This window comes from Bison bison, unplaced genomic scaffold, assembly GCF_000754665.1.
Source record: "Bison bison bison isolate TAMUID 2011002044 unplaced genomic scaffold, Bison_UMD1.0 scf7180017864317, whole genome shotgun sequence".
NCBI classification, from domain to species: Eukaryota; Metazoa; Chordata; class Mammalia; order Artiodactyla; family Bovidae; genus Bison; species Bison bison.
In genome coordinates this window covers 3,722,780-3,742,696 of record NW_011494889.1, presented here as the reverse complement: position 1 = coordinate 3,742,696, position 19,917 = coordinate 3,722,780, and the positions used below count along the sequence as shown (strand labels likewise).

Below are 19,917 nucleotides of genomic sequence, written 5' to 3'. Positions count from 1 at the left end.
ACCAGGGAAGCCAACATAAGCATAGTATGGAAAAATTGGAAAACAATAGAGAAAGCCACAAAAATCACCATAATCCTACCAAGCTATGGAATTCATTAATCAGATTTAGAAAAGATGAAGCTGGGTTGGCTTCTGCATAGCCTTGGGTGGTGGGCTCTGCATGTCTGAGGCCTCATGGTTCTCTGAGGGGGTCTCTTCCTCCAGACACTTCTGAGAAGCTTCTCTCCACTGTTGTGACATCCCTCCCCCACAGGAGGAGCAGGGAGGTCTCTGAGCAGTGGGCTCAGGAGAGGAGATGGAGTCACACTTGCTCTTTGCTGTCTCTCCCTGAGAGGGGCCTCTCCTCAGGGTGTACATACACGGCAAGGTGGGGGCGGGTCTGAAGAGCTGGGAGGTTACGTGCATCTGGGGTTGGGGGGAGTGTTCAGTGGCCCAAATGTGGCCATATATCTCAGCTGGTTGTCAACAGTTTTATTGAGATTTAATTCACATACCATGTAATCTAGTGGTTTTCAGTATATTCACAGACACGTGCAACCATATTCACAATTCTAGAACATTTTCATCACTACAAAAAGGAACCCTGTACCCTTTAACTATTACTGGCACTTGACCCCCACACCACCCTGGCCTTAAGCAGCCACTAATCTACCTTCTGTCTACAGACTTGCTTATTACATTTCACATAAACTCAGATGTTTTAATCATTTGTCTGACTCCCCTACTTTTTTCGCAAAAGGGGAAGAAAGAAGAGCTTAGTTCCTGCAAACCAGTACCAGGCCGACAATGGCTCGGCATTATTATCTAGCTATTTGTTTTGCGTGTTTCCAAGGAAGTAACCCCCCTTCCCCTGAAGGTTCACAGTCAGAGAAATGTGTGAATATGGGCGCCATCCTCAGGCCAGAGACCTTTGCAGAGCCACCTCCCAGGCCCAGCCCAACTCTCCCCTGGAAACCTGGGGCAGGGGGAGGATACCGCTAGCAAACCCACCCCAGTGTGCCCTCTATCCACTGCTGGGGGCTTGCCAAGGCCCTGCGGTTTGCTCTGCCAAGAAAATACGCACAGGCTTCTCCCACTTCCCACAAAGAGATGCTTTGTCTCTGCCAGGGAAACCCCTCCCCTTTGAGAAGAGCCAGCTGCTAGTCTTTGTGGTATTCGAAGGCAGGGACTGTGAGGTGCTGGGGAGCGTGTGGGAAAAGACGGAAGGCAGAGAGCAGAGCTTCCCTTGGCAGCAGGAAGAGACAGATGTGGTTCACCTGTTGGGTGGGTCACAACGTAAGAATCTGGAGCTGGGAAGACAAGAACTGTGTCTATCCTAGTCCCTGCCCTGACCACAGTGCCCAGCATAATGTCTGGCACAGAAAGGCATTTTGCCAATATGTGTGCGATCAACATATACAGTGGGTGCAAATAAGATGTTGCAGGATGTTGTCAAGGGAGCTGCAATCATGATGAACAAGAGGAGATGACTTTAATCTTCCAAGTGAATGATACACATCACCTTCCTTACCTGACTTCAGCACAGAGAGGTCAAGAGCACGGTTGTCACTTTCCACTGGGTTATAAATGTCCTGCTTTCCCTTTTCTGTGTTGAATTATCCCAGGGCTTTCACTTGTCCATGTGAATTCTGAGTTCTCACCCTTTGAGCAGCTCCTTGGGAAGCAGCCAGGGAAACAGAATTGTGAAATACTGCACCCAGCTCCATGTTAGGAGACTGCAGGTGCCATCTTCACCCTCTACCGCCTTTTAACAATTGCTGGGTGCTACCAACCTAGCAGACCTGATATGTGTGCAGATACTTAATTCCCCTGGACTTCGACAACAAACAGAACCATGAGCTAGAGTGTTGAAATGATCAGTATTCAAGCACTGCATCTAAACTCTGGGGACCTGGACAAGGGGCACCATGATGGGCCATGCTGGCACAGCCCAGGGCAAAGTGACAGATTCAAGGAGAAAGTTTAAAGCCCTTTCTCTTGCACCTTAATTAAGGTAATAAGAATATTAGTTCTTGGTTCAAGGACATTGCTTTAGTGCTATTGATCTCAGATTACAAAGCAAGTTTTAACTGCAGTATGTTAATTTGCCACCTATTAACTACCCTTTATTTATTAGCAGGTATTAAATGCACATGAAGCAAGGCGCTCTAGGTTAGCCCAGTGTAACAGGCATTGACTGTCTGCTGGTAGGTTTTCAAGGGATGTGATAAACCATGGCCCGTGAAAATCCACCCACTAAGGAGCAAAATTTCACTGAACTTTCTTTATCACTTAAGGTAAGAACCAGGCACTTGCCCCAAATCACATCGCTCTTTCGAGGATTAGAATCTGCAGCCAAAGCATTCATTCCCGGTCTGTCGCTGGGTATGTTTCTCCTGCCACCCCGACCTACCCACCCCATCTTATTTCCTCTCAGCATCTGTTTCCAGCCTCAAGCCTTCATACCTGCCCTTTGGGTCCCAGTCAGAGCACAGGCGAGCCACGACTGCACGGGAGGCCTCTCTCAGGTCAGAATATTTTTTTCCCCCCAAATTAAATAATAATAAACAAGACCTTCCCCTTCCCCGCGCACTGGAGCTGCGGGTCCATAAGGAAGGAGGTGGTTGGTCCGCGAACTCCGAGAAGAGGCGGGGCCTATGAGTCCGACCAATCAGAGTTCAACCCCTCCATCCTTAGGTTTAACTCCACCCCCACGCTCCCAGGCCAGTGAGTGAAACCCTAGACAGACGCTCACTTCCAGGGGCGTGGAGGGTCTCGGAGTGCTGCGGCTGCCCTCAGACCTCCGGATCTCCCCAGTCAGGGCTGCTGCTTTATTTAGAGTATGAGGAAAGTGGAAGTCTGAGGCTCAGGAGAGACGGCGCCACTCTGCCTGCCCAGCTCCTTGTACAAAGCAGGCTATGGCGTGGAGCCAGCTGATGGCTCTTCTCCCCAGAGCGGGCTCTTTGGGGTGGGGCTGGTTGAAGAAACATCGCTCACAAGGGGGAGAAGCACCAGGAAATCCAAGGCCAACTGCACTCTGGCTGTGGCAGCCTAGGTTGGGGGAGGGGATGGCTCCAGGCAGGTGACACAGCTTCCCATCCCATCCCCCAACCTCCACCTCCAGGGGAAGAGAAGGGCTGCATCACTCCAACTTCCTGGGCCGGCCAGTCGCTAGTTTGGAGCCATTGAACAGACAAGCTGAAGAGGAACTCAGCAACCTGAGTCCAACCCCTTCACTTCATAGCTGGGGAAACTGAATCCAGGGGTGGCCATAACTCACCCAAAGCCACGTGGCCAGGGAGCAACACATCTGGGGGGGGTGGGGAGGAGAAAAGAACCACTGTACTCCTGCCATCTATTGTAACTGGTCTAGGGCAAGGTTTCTCAACCTTGGCACAACTGACATTTTGGACCAGATAATTCTTAGTAGGCCTGTGCATTGTAACAGCATCCCTGGCCTCTAGCCAGTAATACCACCTCCTCCCCAATGTGGGATGACATTACATGTCTCCAGATACTGCCAAGTGTTCCCTGGGGGAGAAATTGCCTTCAATAGAGTGGAGAAGCCACACTACGGGTCAGTGATTCAACTTCAGTATTTGTTGGATCATCTGAGGAGCTTGTTCAAGGGATTCAAGGGATCTCGGGTATGGCCAAAGAATCTACATTTCTAACTAATTCCCAAGCAGTGCTGCTGCTCATGGTTCATGGACCACACTTTGAGAACCCCTGCTCTAGACTGGATTATAAACTCGAAGAAGGCTGGCCGTCTGTCTTGCTCCCCAAGGTATCCCAGTGAAGACTGAGCCCAGTTCTGGCAGATGCAGGAATCCCAACAGTTACTGAATAAACACTTGGGTCTGACCAAGGTAGGAAGGACTGTGACCCTTCTACAGAATCAAGAGGCAAAGAGAAAATATCATCTCGAAGGTAACAGGTGAGCATCGCAGAGCCTCTCTCTGTGCACAGACTGGTAAACTAGTCCCATGCAGAAAGCTGGATCCAAGTACCCTCCTGGTTATGGGGAAGGGTGGAACCATGACTCCACATCCACAGAGTCCAAGATCCCAGCAGAAATTTGAACTAAATGTAACAGCTCCAGAGGACCCTGCCGCCCCCCAGCCAGGCCAGTGAAAGTCTCAGCAGCCAAACTCTCATGTTTTACCAACTTTCTTTTCCTGGTGGGGAGAAATTCCATAACCTCTCCTTCTTACAGTCTGCAACTTTGGGGGCAGTGGGACCTCAGAAAGCTTGGAAAGAAGCTGGGGCAATGCTGCCATACCGACCAAGTCACCTTCCTTGCAGGAATCTTTCCTATCTTCCCTCAGCCTCCAGCTTTTTTTCCTTCTGTCCCCTCCAAGTCAGTGCAAGCACACACTTGAAGCTGGGGGGTTTGGGGTTTCAGGCCCACTTCTGGCTGGTGGGCCTCAGTCCGATGACTGGACACAGATAAGACATTGACCTTTAAGATGGAAGGGTAGGTGGAGGGTCCCATCAAAATTGGAATTGAGGTAACAGTCCTAGGAGAGAAACTAGGATGAATTAAAATGTAACAGGAGGGAATTCCCTGGTGGTCCAGTGGTTAAGAATCCATCTTGCAATGCAGGAAACAAAGGTTCAATCCTTGGTTGTGGAACTAAGATCCTACATGCCTCGGAGCAACTAAGCCATAGTTACTGAGCCCATGTGTTCTGGAGCCACACCACACAACTAGAGAATTGGTGCACAGCAACAAAAGATCCTGAGTGCTGCAACTAAGACCTGATGCAGCCAGATAAATAAATATAAAAAAATAAATAAGAAGAATTGTTCATCACTGTAAAAACATGTAACAAGAGACTCATACAGTCACTCTGGAAGACTGTTTAGCAGAATCTACTAAAACTGGGCAGATACCAACTCTATGACTCAGCAATTCACTCCTAAGCATAGATCCAACCAAAATGTGTCTACATGTGTTCACGTGCTTGACAAAAATCACAACCTAGAATGTTCATGGCCACATGATCCAGGTCTGACGTGTATAAGCCAAAACTAGAAATAATCCAAATGTCCTCCCACTGCAGTTAAGGGTCTGTTGATACAATGGAACACCCTTCAAGGAGAACAAATAATCTATAATTACACACAGTGACATGGATCTGTCCCACAAGCAGCGCTGGGCCAAAGATGCCAGACACAAAAGAGAACTCACCATGTGACTCCGTTTGTATAGAGAACAAAGACAAGCAAAACTGATCTATAATAAGAGACTTTAGCAAGGTGCTTTTCTTTGGACTCAAGCATTATATGGTAAACTCTCCAGTGAGTGCAGTGTATAGACAGGTCTAGAAAAGAAAGGCTTGAAGAGCAAGACTTGGGCAACTTCATTGATGCAGTTCAGCAGTACACTGAGGAGTCACCCCCAGGATGCCCTCTAATGAGTCTGGGGTGGCCATGGTCACAGGCCTCCCCATAGCCTATATGCCACCCCTCAACTGTGGCACCCCAACCCGAGCTTTCTTTACTCAGTAAGACTTACTGACTCAGAAATCAGCCACTGGTAGCTTGATTCCTGGAAGAAGGTGGGACATTAGAGGGCAGACCTAGTCACTGGGTCCCTGGGAACAAAGTGTCGCCCAGTCCTACCATAACATCAAGGAAAATGCAAACACCTTGCGAGTTTAGGGAGGCCCAGTGGCCCACTATGGTGTTCCCATGTGAGGAGCCAGCCTGGCTTTCTTGCAGAACCTTCATTCCATGGGAACCCCCTTGCCTCCAACAGCAACCCGGACTACCTTTAAGAACTGGAACATTTTGGAGTTTACAATAAGGGATCTTCTGGCGTGCTTCCTTGTTTAAGTAATTCAAAGTCCAGCTCTGCCATTTACCAACTGAAGGGCTTTGGCCAACTTACCAAACCGCCCTGAGTGTCTGTGGTGGGGGTGGTGGTTTAGTTGCAAAGTCGTGTCCAACTTTGGGACCTCATGGACTATAGCCCACCAGGCTCCTCTGTCCAAAGGATTTCCCAGGCAAGAATACTGGTGGGGTTGCTGTTTCCTTCTCCAAGGAATCTTCCCAATCCAGGGATCGAACCCAGGTCTCATATATATTGCAGGTGGTCTCCTGCATTACAGGTAGATTCTTTACCAACTGAGTCACCAGGGAGCGTCTGTGGTCTCGTCTGTAAAATGAGGATCGTGCCAACTTCACAGGCTCAAAGCAGGTACTCCACAAATATGTGCTCTTATCACTATGTGGAATTTTCATGCCTCAAGAGACCCCAGAGGACCACTGTCCCTATCCCTATTAGATGACAGGCCTAGGACCCTGCCAAAGACTTGCATAAGGAGAGTGGGAGCAGGAGAGTGCATGGCGTGTTCATCTACTGGCCTCCTCTCACTGAAGACAAACTTGAAGGTTAAGGAAAGTACAAGGTTATATACATCTTGGCTACTAGTGTTTTGCAATAGATGTCTCTGGGGGATAGGCCCCATTCTTTTCTGTTCTGAGAAGTTACATTAGGGTGCAGAATTCTGTTTACTAAGGCTTCCTGTTTCCAAGGAAAGCTATATTTATCTCATCTGTGTGGTCAGCTCCTGCTGGTGTAGAAAATATTCTATCCACATAAAAACATCAATATTTAGGAGACACTATGAAAAATTCAGAAGTAATACACCATGAAACGAGAGTCTCTGCTTTATTATGCTAGCATCTGAAATTGGAGGTTAATTCATTTACTCCAAAGCTTCCAAATATATATTTAATCTAACTAGGTTGTTGTTTTGTTTTGTTTGTAATGCACTTTTCCAGAATACTGGCAAAATACTTTGCTGAAAGAATTGGGCAAGTGAGGAGCCTTTCAGAATGAAAACATTTTTTCCCCTTGGAGCCACAGTACCCTTCCTTAAAAAATGATTAGTTGGCCTCAGAAGGAAAAGGTAGTTTTTGTTGCAAAGCAGCCAGATATTTTTAAAGACACAATAACTGGAAGATGGTGGTCATTTATTTCTAAGATATTGAACTTAGAAGGAAATCTGAACAACAATTGACTACTCTGATAAGAAATGGGATTGTATGCAACTTAAGTCTCCAAATTCTATATCGAAGGTTTGAGCATGTGCTTATGAAACTTGGGAAAAAAATCAGAAATTAGTTCAAGCTGAAACAGTCAACTGCACAATATAGTGATCTTTACCCCTAAAAGATACAAACAGAGCAATTTATTATTTCACTTTTCTTTTGTTTTTCTGGGTTTGACTTGCAAAGGACAATTTTAAATGTAGGAGATTAAGTAAAAGCAGTGCTTAGTTCTCTTTAGCATTGTTAAAAGGAAACTCGAGCTAAGAATTTTACTGAATGTAAAGTATTTCTGTTATGCTTGGGGCAGAAACACGAGTTTTAAAACAAACAAGTTCACTATGAGATTGATGCTAAAAGTTCAAAAGAAAACTCTGTTTGCAGTTGGAATGTATAAAGTATCAAGAAGTCATTTTGCTCTTTTGAAGAAAATAAGAGAGCTGGATTGGTGCCTTGGAAAAGCAAGTATAAACTTGCTTTTGGATCAAAGGGCGGTTTAGCAAACACTGCCTGTGATGATGAGCTGGCTTCTTTGCAGGCACAAGGAACAAGACACAGTCTTGTGCCTGCTGAAGTTCATGCCCTAGAAGGACAAACGAATGAACAAACGACATCCCTCGAATGATAGATACAATAATATCTACACAGATGGAAGAGAAGTGTACAAAGCTAAGAGTGGTAAGCCTGCCACAAAGGCTTCATGGAGTAGGGTTTTTAGGGATGAATAGGAGTTTACCAGACAGAAAATAATGGCGGAATAGAGATACATCCAGGGAGAAAAGAGAGCGTGTACAAGGACTTCCCTGGTGGTCCAGTGACTAAGACTCTGCATTTTTAATGTAGGGGGCCCAGGTTCATTCCCTGGTCAGGGAACTAAATCCCACATACCACAACTCAAGATCCTGCGTACTGCAACTAAGATCCAGTGAGGATAAATAAATAAATAAATTCATTGGGCATTTAAAAATCCACAAGTAAAAACAGAGAGAGAGCATGTGCAAAGACATGAAAGTAAGAAAGTGCATGGTATAAGCAAAGAGCCACAATAATCTACATCCATGTTCAGCGTAAGAGTTGATTACAAGCTTTGGAGGGCAGTCATTTAACTTCTTCCTGTATTAACTGAAAGGAGTCCCTATTTTATCTCTTTTATAAATTGTTACTTCATCATGATGAAGCTGACTCGGGAGTTTTAACTTAGAAATCGTGTTTGCAATTCAGAGGACCCTTCTGTGAATTAGATCTCAAGGGGATCAAGGGAAGGAAATATACTTGGGAGGTGAGTCTTTCATGGTTGTGTGAGAAAAAGGTGGCCAGGGCAGGAGATTATTCAAACCCAGCATTCCACCCCAGTTGCCCTTAGTGATTTGGCTGCTCCAGCAGACATGCTCCCAGATTGAGATATTATGGCAGACTGCCAGCTATGTTTTCCTCTTCCTTCTCAGCACTGAAATTTTTATTTTAGTCAGAGAAGCCCGGCTAAACACTACATTTCTTGGCTTTCAGTATGACAGGGTGATTAGGTGCTAACAAAGAGCTGGAAGTGTGTTTGAGGCAGAGCCATCTGTGATCCAGACAGAACCTTCGTGTGAATTAGGGAAAGACATCCATTCCTCAAAATACTGTCAGAAAATGAACCCCATATACTGCTTTTGTTACAGGATACCTCACTGCCATCTGCTAGAAAGCACTTGGAAATAAAAATACAGATCCATGATGACGATGATATGAATGGTTTCCTTGTCCAGTGAACAACCTGTGCAAGGGTACACTGGTCTTGTATGTGTGTGAAGACTATGTAGAGAGCTCTGACTCAGCTGGAAAGCTGCACATTCTGCCCTTCCCCTTCTTTTTCACGCTCCCTGGGACACAGACACGATGGTTGGACTCCGGTAGCCATTTTGGACCATGAAGTGATCTTGAGGATGGAAATCAGAGATGATGGGGAAAGACGGAAGTCATCATGGAACCACCAGCCCAACACTGGATTACTTACTCCCAAACTTCCTTTGTATAACAGAAAAATAAACTTCTATATTGTTCGAGCTGTTGTTATTTTGAGTTTTCTATTATATAAAGCCTAAAGTAATCCTAACTTATTGAGAAAGTCAGGGGGAAAAGAAAATATATCAAGTCCTCCAGGGCACACACTCTTAGGAACAAATGCTCAGTTTTCAAAATTTTCAGTGCTATATACAATTTCCATGCTATAGAACACGATAAAAAACATGTCCCTGCTGCCCCAGTCACAGAAAGGTATGTTCTCAAAAGATAGACATAACACAGTAGGTGGCTCCTCGAAGAGGTGTTGTCAAGAATGGGGCCATCATTCTTGAGAACAGGATATTATCCCACTTGACTCCAACTATTCAGACCCTTCTTTAAATAAAAACCTCGGTGAGAAGCAATTTTGTAATACCTGTCAGGATGTAAGATACAAATGACCTTTGACTCAGCAATTCTAGTTCTAGGAATTTCTGCCTCCAAAATACTGAGTTTATGTTTAAGTAAAATGCCATATGTACAAAAATATTCACTACAGCTTTTTTTTTTTTTTTTTTTTGTAAAAGCAGAAGACCGAAACAATATAAATATTCATCTTCCGGGACCGTGAAATACTCTGTGACATTCATACAGCGAATATGTGCAGAAGGTAAATCTATATGCTAATACGAAAAGATCTCCATGATGGCTATGTGAAAAAAGTAGGGTACAAAAAAGTGTGTACGATTACCGGGTGACATTGGTGTGGACCAAAGGACACACACAGTAAAATGTGGAGACTGCCAGATTCACGCAGACGCCGGTGACAGTGGCCTCGGGCAAGGAGGAAACACTTGCACTGAATAAACTTCTGTGTGTCTAGAAAAACTTGTTTTACCATACACATGAACTATCTGCCCCCAAATAAAATAATCATACATTTTCTAAAGTATAGAAGACTGCAAGAGTGACTCTTCCCTGTGATCCTGCTCCAAGAGTGAGTCAGACATCTCACAGCACCAGAGCTGCACAAACTGGCTGGTGTGACTTCCCAGTGGCCAGGAAGCCCTTGAGACAAAGGTGAGTCTGGAAACCTGGAAACCCACGGGCATCTGAGAGCTGGGGGCCTGGCAAACATGAAATGGGGTAAAGAAATCTGACTGGGCTATGGGAGAACTGGTGTCCAAATGGGGCTGTCCTTTCTGGGCATGTAGTTCCCACTGCCTCCTCTGGAGAGAAGACACACACGTGAATCTCTAACCCAGACCTACCCTGGGCAACAGACTCAGGCACCCACCTGCCAACTTGACAGTTCTCCAATGTCTCAAAACCTCCTCCAATGCATCTGAGGTTGCACTTGTCTCCTGAAATTTTGTCTTCTTCTGTGGTTCCCTCTCCCTGTAGCTGGAAGTATCCACTTCTAACTGCCAAAAACCCAGGCGATGGCCTTGAAACCCCCCATCCTCCATTTCATCCACATCCCATCTATAGGCGAGTTCCGGAAGCTCCACCTCCCAATTATATCACAAACCCACCTTCACCACCGCCAGCCCGCCCGCGTGCCCAGGTGGTGCCCCTCTCTCCCTGGACTACAGCTGGGTCCACTCACCCCTGCTCTGCCTCCTCCAGAGTGCTCTGCAGCCAGAGCGATCTTCCGGAAACTCAAATCTGACTCTACCATGCCCCTGTTAAAACTCCTAAATAGCTTTCTGCTACTTTGGGGACAAAACTGGAAAAGGTCACTTATCATTCCAAACCCAAAGAAGGGCAATGCCGAAGAATGTTCAAACTACTGCACAATTGCACTCGTTTCACACGCTAGCAAGGTCATGCTCAAAATCTTTCAAGCTAGGCTTCACCTGGGCTTCCCTGGTGGCTCAGCTGGTAAAGAATTTGTCTGCAATGCAGGAGACCTGGGTTTGATCCCTAGGTTGGGAAGATCACCTGGAGAAGGGAAAGGCTACCTAATCCAGTATTCTGGCCTGGAGAATCCCATGGACTATATAGTCCATGGGGTCTCAAAAGAGTTGACAAGAATGAGCGACTTTTCGCTTTCAGGCTTCAACAGTACATTAACCAAGAGCTTCCAGACGTACAAGCTGGGTTTAGAAAAGGCAGAGGAACCAGAGATCAAATTGCCAACATCCAGTGGATCATGGAAAAAGCAAGAGAATTCTAGAAAAACATCTACTTCTGCTTCATTGACTACGCTAAAGCTTTGGACAGTATGGATCATATCAAATTGTGGAAAATTCTGAAAGAGATGAGCCTACCAGACCACCTTATCTGCCTCCTGAGAAACCTGTATGCAGGTCAAGAAGCAACAGTTAGAACTGGACATGGAACAACGGACTGGTTCCAAATTGGGAAAGGAGTATGTCAAGGCTATATGTTGTCACCCTGCTTATTAACTTCTATGCAGCATACATGGTGAGAAATGCCAGGCTGGATGCAGCACAAGCTGGAATCCAGATTGAGATCTAGAGGGTGAGGATCAGCCTGAGGATCACAGTGGGGAACACAGTGGGGAGGGGCACAGCCTGAACTGGAGACTCTCCTTCCTCAAACCCAGGCAGGTGGTGAGAACCTCACAGTTGGAAAATGCTCCCTAAACTATAGAAAGCTACCAGCTAACTCCAAATCAGCGCTCACCATGTACCTGCCCTTTGGCCAGAAGAGGCCGAGAAGGTGGCCACAGCCCTGAGCCTGTGGAGAAGGCCCAGCTCTGGCCTCCATCTGGGAATTCCTCCGTCCACCCTGTCATCCGAAGTCTTCCTGATAGGGATTCTCAGACATGAGAACCTCACGCTCCTTCTGGGAGAAGCCAGCCACTGGCCAACAATGGCGTGGCAGAGGGGTACGCTGTGGGCCCCCAGACTCCGGGCCAGAGAAAGGTGGGGCTGGGGATCGGTGTGCTTCGGCAGGCTTGGCCCCTCCCCGCCCTACCAGACTTGCTGCTCCTCTGGGGGTAGGCACAGCCTGCAGAATGGGGAAAACAGATAGCCTCCCCTCCCCTTCAGGCTGGCCTGCCAACACAAACCTTGAACGTTCTTCCTCAAACGCAGGCCAACAGACGGCCACATCTGGGGCTCCTGGGGCTCCCCGACCATGACACTCGATGTGGCAGAGAGCACTCAGGCCCAGGGTAGGTGGAGGAAAACCCTGGGTGTGGGCGCCTCCCCGACTCTGCACAGCCCAGCACGTGACCAGCCTCTCCACTCACAGCCCTCTCCCTGAACCCCAGTGGCCGGCAAGGCCCCAGGTGGATGGGGTCCAAGGGTAAGGTCATCTGGGTTGGGCTGATTAGAATCTTCTGCAGTAGGGTGAGGGCTGTGTTTATCTCCCTGAAAGACCTGGAGCCAAAACTGGGAGAGCAGCCTGGAGCCGGAATCCGGGAGAAAGGAAAAAGTAGTTTATAGGCAAAAACAAAGGGACATAAAAAAGTGTAAACAGTGTGGGGGGCAGCCTTCTGATGGGGCAGCCCCTGTTCTGGGTCCTGAGGGAAGGAAGACATCCCTGTCTGCCCTTGAGAGTCACCCTGCCCTCTTCCCCCAGCTATATAGGCATACACACACCTGAATAGATAACAGGAAGAATACAATTAGTGACCACTGATCTGATGAAAATCGTGGAGTAGGGTGCCAGCTCGACTGGTGGTCAGGTACTAACGGCCTGCTTTGAATCCTGGCTCTACCACTTGCCAGCCATAGGCCAGGTAACCTTAGGCCAGTGACTTCATTCCTCCATGCCTCAGTCTCCCTGTCTGCAAGGTGGGCAGAATAAAGTACATCTCCTACTGAGCGAACAAAGGTAAAGTGGCCACAGAGGGAATTTTTGACTGAAGACAAAAAGGGCATTCACTTTTTGTTTTTAGATCCTGGGAACACGAAGGTGGGGGAGACAGACCTAGCCTGAAGCTGAGGGAACCTTCTCTGAGGAAGTGCTACCTGAACAAAGGTGGGAAGTTAAGGAGGTTTCTTTGTAAGAGGGAAGAGCAGTGGGCTCCAAGGTGGATATGTTGTTGTTGTTGTTTAATCGCTCAATTGTGTTCGACTCTTTGCGACCCCGTGGACTGTAGACCACCCGGCTCTTCGGTCCTTGGAACTGTCCCAGCAAGAATACCAGAGTGGGCTGCCATTTCCTTCTCCAGGGGATATTCCTGGACCAGGGATGAAGCTGCGTCTCCTGCATCGGCAGGAGGATTCAGCCTGGGATAAGGAAGGGGCAGCCTCAGCATCTGACAGGAAGAGTCTGGAACGGTGAAGGGGGGCCATGCCGTGAGCTGGCTGGCTCAGAGCACCTCCAGGGAGGAGACAGCGACCTCCACAGATTTTAAACACCCTTGGAGCAGGCGTGGCCACAAACTCATTCACTCAACCTTCAGCCCAGACTTTTAGTTAAGCAACACAAGTGGGGAGCAGACCCTCTCTCTACCCTACAGGGTGCACATGCTCACGCTCGGGGAGTTTTATTTGAACCCTTTCCATCTCAAGTTTGCCAATTAAAATAAGACCTGTCAAGTTGTCCATTGATTCTAAATCACCAAAGGAAAAACCCAAGTGGAACACAGTTCATTGCCTATGAGGCAAAAGCATTACCTTCCTGGAATTTCAATACGTGGCATTTTCTGTTTGAGGAGAGAAAGACTCCTATTCAGGAGATAATAGGCGTGGGCCATATAATACACCTATTGGATTTCCTTCCCACCATTAACCACACTCTCTCCCCTCCCTCCCATCCCCAGAGTGGCTTTTCTCAGCAGTGTGCTCCGGCTCTGGGAGCTTCCTCAGTAGTGTGTAACAGGATAGCACCGCAGGCTGGGCCACAGCATGGTCACCTGAGCTGGCTCCCTTGTCTAAAATGCACGGAAAGGCGTCCCTGTGCTCACGTACTGCAGCCCTAAGGACTCAGGTTGGAGTTTAGAGGAATATTCTGCGTTGCTGCTGTCTTGGTGGGGTCAGTCTGCTTGTGGAAGTGTCTAGGTTGCAAAAAGAAATACAAAAGCTAAAAATGGCGTTCAACCAAAGAAATTAAGATGTTCCATCTTGACAGTATCACCGTGACCCTGAGACCTGCCTGTGGGAAGGGGGCAGGGTGAGGGCAGCTGTTCCCTGCAGCTGGCAACCAGGCTGCCTGCTCCTGCCTTCTCACAGGGACAACTTGGTTCACAGGGAGAAAACTGGAAAGCGGAAAAGGCCGTCCATTTTCCCCCAAAAAGCTGGTAAGAGAGTCAGACTTCCCTGAGCCCTTGGCACGCATGGTGTTAATCATGGAGCGTGGCACTGGGACCTGTGCTTCTCTTACTTTCCAAAAGGTCCAAGTCTCTCCAGTCCTGACAAGAGTGATACAACCGGAAAGCTGCACCCAGTATCGCCAAGGTCACTCATTCCGCAGGAAAAGCCAAGCCCCAGGTTGAGCTGCTGGTGGACATCCCTAGGTGGTGGTCCTCGGGGAAGGGTGGAGTCCCAGGCCCAGCCAGTGAGGAGCACAGTAGGGGTCTCTGAGCCCGAGGCAGCTGGCCTCCCGTTTGCTCCTGATCAGCTTCCCACTGCCCTCAAGGCTCACACTGCAGACCACAGCCCAGCTAGAGCCAGCCCGATGGGCCCACAGGGGATAGGGGTGCTCAGAACCCTTCCAGAATATCGCTATGCGTCTGGGTGCCACCACCTCCCTGGACGAAGCCCTGGACCGGGCCATGGGGGTGGGAAGACTCTAAGCACAACATCTCATGTTCTACAATAACCCCGAGAAGTAAGGCATGTTAATAGTTTTGTTTTTCTGTTTTAAAGAGATTTAAAAATGAAGCTTCAACAAGTTAAATAGTTTGCACAAGTTAACCCAGCTTGTAAGTGCCAAAACTGCATTTTAATGCAGTCTGTTTATGAATCTTCCCAAATGTTAAAGGCAGCCAAAACTCCTGCTCCTGACTTGGGACAAGCCCCATGGTCTCCGTTTGTGGGTTAGCTATGGAATCCTCCGGAAAGTCCTTAAACTCCCAAACAGAGGAGTATTTTTTCCCCCCATAATGCAATCACTTTCAGTCGGGCGATGGAGAGTTTAACAGACGTGGCTTTGTAGTAGCTGGACTGTGCCCTCAACTGGCTCCTTGTGACAACAGTGTCCGCTATCTGACGGCAAAGTCAAGACACAGACAATGGGGTCCAGTGGACAGGAAGACTCCCCTGCAGGTCCTGGAGCCTGCCTGGAGATATGCTCTCAGGCTAGACTTTAGAGAGTGAAAATAGCTGCTCTCTGGTGACAAAGGATAAGCCTCCCTCAGGAATGTAAACAGAGTTTTTCTTCAGTGTCCATGGGGGACGGGTTCCAGGACCTCCAAATACCAAAATCCATGGATGCTCAGGTCCCTTATATAAAATGGTGGCGTACAGTCAGCCCACTGTCTTGGCAGATTCCACATCCATGGCCTCAAAACCCAGGGTTACGGAGGGCCAGCTATCTACCCTTGATGGCAGAAGAGACTGTTTCAATTTGAACTTGGTTTGTATAATCGCCTGTTCAGTAATACACTGTGCAAGGAAGGGCAGGACTGCACAGCTGTCCCCTTGACAAGGGAGTGTCCAGCACTCCCCCGTCAGGGAGGGAGGTGGAGGCGGCTGGCTCCTTGGCAAAGTTTCAGTTCCCTTTAGGGTGAACTTCTGGGGTGCCTTCTCCCTGCTGCAACCTCCCTACCTGACCACACAGCCCCTGGATCCTCTGCTCCTAGAGTCCGGGCCAAGAGCCCCCCATAGGCAGCCCACAGGTAATCCACGGGGCCAGCTGGGCTGGGAAGTGATCCTTCTGCCTTAACCCTTGGCCCTCAACCTCTCCCTGGGGTTTTGTCCTGGGCCCACACCCCAGGCATGGCCCTTCACTCCATTTCACATTGCCCTCAGTGGGCCTGGCATGGGCTGCAGGTGCACCCCAGCCCCTCAAAGCTGACCATTCCCCACTAACCTATTTCCTTTTCTGAAGATCCCTTTGGATTCTTATGCACAAAATCATCACATAATACAGCTGTAAGAGGCTTTGCACATTATAAAGTCCAACCTCATTTCATGGATGAGGTCCACAGAGGGGACCCGACTGGCAGAGTTGGGACACCAGCTGGATCTTCTTTCTAGCCAGTTCTCTTCCACATCACTGTATTACCTCTCAAAGGAATGAATCACTCATGACGGGATGTAGGGTTTGATCAGAGGTGGGGTTTGAGCATGGGATCCTAGAGGCCCCTCAAGTCACCACAGGCTTGCTCTTTGCCCACTCCAGCCCAAGTGGGTCTGCACTGAGCTCTTTCTTCGGCAGCAGTGAGCAGCACATACTGAGCCCTGCCTTGTTTTTTTAAGCCCAGTTGTGTCTCATATCTTTGAATATCTCAGCTCAAGGATGGAGAACTAGAACCTGGGCAGCCCCTCCCTTTTCATGTCTGGGCCAGGATAGGATGCTGGGAACAAAGTCAAGATTCAAGTCAGCAAAGACCAAGTCTGGGCATACTGGGTTATGTCCATGGGTGGGTCACCGTGCAGTGATAACACGGGGGCTCCTTGTGACCTCCAGCTAGTGCTGATTTAGACCTCAGACACGAACAATGACACCACAGGAGGGGGCTAGGGGAGGCATTCCATTTCCTCCAATGATCTGATGCCCTTTCGCTAAGGGTCCCTCCGCCCAAAGATCCCCTAATACGTCACTTCCCACAGACCTCCCACTCCTGTAAGTCTGTACCAGCCAGGGTGCTTAAGGCATAGCTGGGAGGCAGGTGGGATCACATAGGGAGCATGTGGGTTGGAGCAGATGGTGTTGAAGTTCATCCTGGCTGCCTTGCTGAACAGTTATTTTCCATGGAAGACTTTCTTTTTCTTGGAACTGGAGGGGGGAGAGCCTCTTGTTCTCAGGCTGGGCCAGTTCAGTTTATCCAGTAGATTACTCACACCAAAGGACATGGGTGGCAGCTTGGCCCACACTCAGCAAACAGACATAAAGTTCACCCATGCCAGGCACATGCCTGGTATGGGGCCTTTGCACTTACTTGACCTGGTGTGCCATCACTCCAGAAAGCGGCCTGCCACTCCCTCAGTCCACCTTCCCCCACCCCACCCCCCACTTCTTTCTTCACTGCTTTGTTTTTCTCCCTGGCACACATGGCTTTCTAACATACTTTATATTTTACAAATTTATTTTGTATATTGTCCATCTTTCCCCCAACAAAACTATAGACTCTATGAAGACATGTTCCCTACTGAGCCCCTGTGCCCAGGGCAGAGCCTGCACACATGGTCAGTCCTCTGGATTTGCTCGGGAAACATGAAGAAGCCAACACAAAGCCCTTCTAGGTGCGGACATTTGGGAAAGAGAAACTGCTGAACCCTCTCCGTGCTGTGCTAAGTCACTTCCATCGTTTCAACTCTTTGAGATCCTATGGACTATAGCCCACCAGGCTCCTCTATCCATGGAATTCTCCAGGCAAGAATAGTGGAGGGAGTTGCCATGCCCTTCTCCAGGGGATATTCCGACCCAGGGTTACAACATACATCTCCCGTGTCCCCTGCACTGCAGGCAGATTCTTTACCCCTGACCCACTGGGGAAGCCCAGAGTTTCTTGCTAAATCAGACCTACTAGGGCTAGTGAAAGACCACCACAAGGTCCTCAAGCCCCTACTCCCAGAAGGACGCAACCACCACACCAGAAGACAGTGTTACTTTCCAGACTTCGGCCACTTCTTTCAAGTGTTAACTTTTAACACTTTTAACACTAAATTCAGAGGAGTCTGCAGAGTGGCACTAAAACAGGCATAAATCCCAGTGTTTTCAACAATTTCCCGCAACAGCTCATACATCCGATGTACTGGGTGCTGAGGTGCCGAATGCAGAGGTCCCCCCCTTACCTTTCACCCCTATTCTCTGTACAGAGCTCGCGGGGCGGGGACAGGGCTAAGAGAGGGTTGTCTGCCCATCCCTGCGTCAGGGGCCCAAATCCCCCGGCTTTGTGGAGCCGGAAGTTTATATAGTAGAGGAGAGTGAACGGGGTGTGAGCGCCGCTTTAATAGAAATCAAAATCAGAGTCACAACATCGTCAGAGCCCGCGCCGGCACCCCGAAAGCTTCAGAAGGGCCGGGCAGGTGAGGGGCCATAGGCTAAGTTCCCCAGCATCCCTCCGGAGAGGGAGGCTTGCAGGAGGATCGGGTCTCTGCTGCCCCTAGACTGGTCACATCCCTAGGCTCCTACTGCATGGTGAACTTTTTCCCGGACCCAAGTTTCCTCTCCTGGGCGCTGAGCTGGGCGGGGTTGGCCCTCTCTCCAGAGATTAGAGCCAGGAGTGGGAGAGAAAAAGTGGGACCGCGGTTAGAGATGGTGAGAGAGGACATCTCAGCCAAAAGACTTGAGGTCTGTTTAGGACTCTGGTGACAAAAAAGTGCAGTTTCACTGCATAAGCCAGACGCCCCCTGGAAGCTGTACTCCCCGGGACAGCCAGGCAAGGGGGCCGCCTCTGCGCTCCCCCGTCCCCAACTCCCGAGTCGGTAGGCAGAGCGCGTGCGGGCCTCCTCCCGGAATCCCGAGCGCCTGCGGACCGCACGCGGCGAGGCCTCGGTCGGGATCCAGCTGCGGGCGGCGGGGCAGGGGCGGCGGCGGAGGCCTGTGTGAAAGTCTCCCCGCAGCCCTGGCTGTACGGCGCCCGCCGCCAGCGTCCCCCAGCCCTCGGGATCGCGTTGTGCCCCTGCACCCTGGGAGCGCCCGGGCCCGGGGAAACTGCGCACGACGCCCCGGAGCGCTTACGGTCGTCGGTTCCCTGGCTCCTGGGCTTGGCCGTCCCTCTGGCTCCGGCTCTCCGGGTTCCTCTGCTCCCGATTCGCGTGTCCCCTGACTACCCTGCGCTGACCCCGCCCGGGCTCGGCCCCTCAGCGGGCGGGCCGGGCCACCGGGGTTCAGTCCCGCTCCGCCCCTGTTACCTGGGCCACCCGGTTGACTCTGCACCTTCCTAAGCCCGCCTCTGCTTTGGAAGAGGGCTCTCAAAGTGCGGCCCGCGGTCACAAATGGTGCCGAAGTTCTTAGGAACTCAACTGAATCAATCAATCAACAAACTCAAGCTTCAGCGTTGTATAACTTGTTTCATATTTTTACCAGTTCATTGTTATTGTATTTTACACGTGTGTTGTGTCCAGGACAGATTGGGAAATTTTAAAGCAAACAAACCTGTCTTTCAACACACAGTCTGAGAAACACTGGTCTGAGTGAAATTTGAACCCGCACAAAGAGGTCTTCATGGTGAGGACTTCGATCTACAAAGTGGAGCTCGACGCTTGGAGAGTAGCTCGTTCCTGGCTAATAAAAACACTCAACTCAGTTTCCTCTCCAAACCTTTGCTTATGTAGTATTCCTGGAAAGGATGCTCTCCTGCATCCAAATATGAAATCCTACTGTTCTTTAATCCCACACCTTCCTAGTGAAGCCTGATCTCATCCCTGCAGTCTCTGACATCTCTGTACTCCTTCAAAACTTGCAGTCTGTGAGATTCCTCCATCCCTCACCAAATCTTTCAAACAGAAGCTCTGCCTCTGGCCATTTTACCAAGGGACTCAAATTTGTTACCCTTCAAACTCAGTGATGATGAAAACATCCTAAAATTAGATATTGGTGATGACTGTATCACCATAACTCTGTCAATACACTAAAACTACTGAATTGTACACTTTAAAAGGATGGATTTTATAGTATGTGAATTATATCTCAGTAAAACTGTCATTTTTGTATAAAAAAACTGCACTGAGGTTGTAACCCCACTCCTCATTCCTGTGTCCTAATACCCTCGTCCTTGGTTAGATCATTCACCCAGCGTGAGACTATGAAATCTAAGCTAGTGCTAGATATTTCAAAGTACAATCTACCTAGATACAGTAAATA

General features: G+C 48.9%; 1 protein-coding gene across 5 annotated transcripts in view; it reads right to left on the bottom strand.

Annotated features, from left to right (window-relative positions):
* The window catches only part of EPHX1 (epoxide hydrolase 1, microsomal (xenobiotic)), a 37,641-nt gene extending 18,569 nt beyond the window's left edge, over window positions 1-19,072 (bottom strand). The window contains exons 1-2 of one of the 5 annotated variants that reach the window (XM_010852862.1): window positions 18,793-18,909; window positions 1,511-1,654 (exon numbers count right to left, since the gene is read on the bottom strand). The gene's annotated coding sequence lies outside the window, so the exon portion shown is untranslated. Of the gene's footprint in view, window positions 1-1,510; window positions 1,655-2,445; window positions 2,598-18,792; window positions 18,910-18,965 lie in introns of those variants that run through there. The other 4 variants (XM_010852861.1, XM_010852864.1, XM_010852860.1 and 1 more) reach the window with 4 other exon arrangements.
* Window positions 19,073-19,917: the final 845 nt, after the last annotated feature.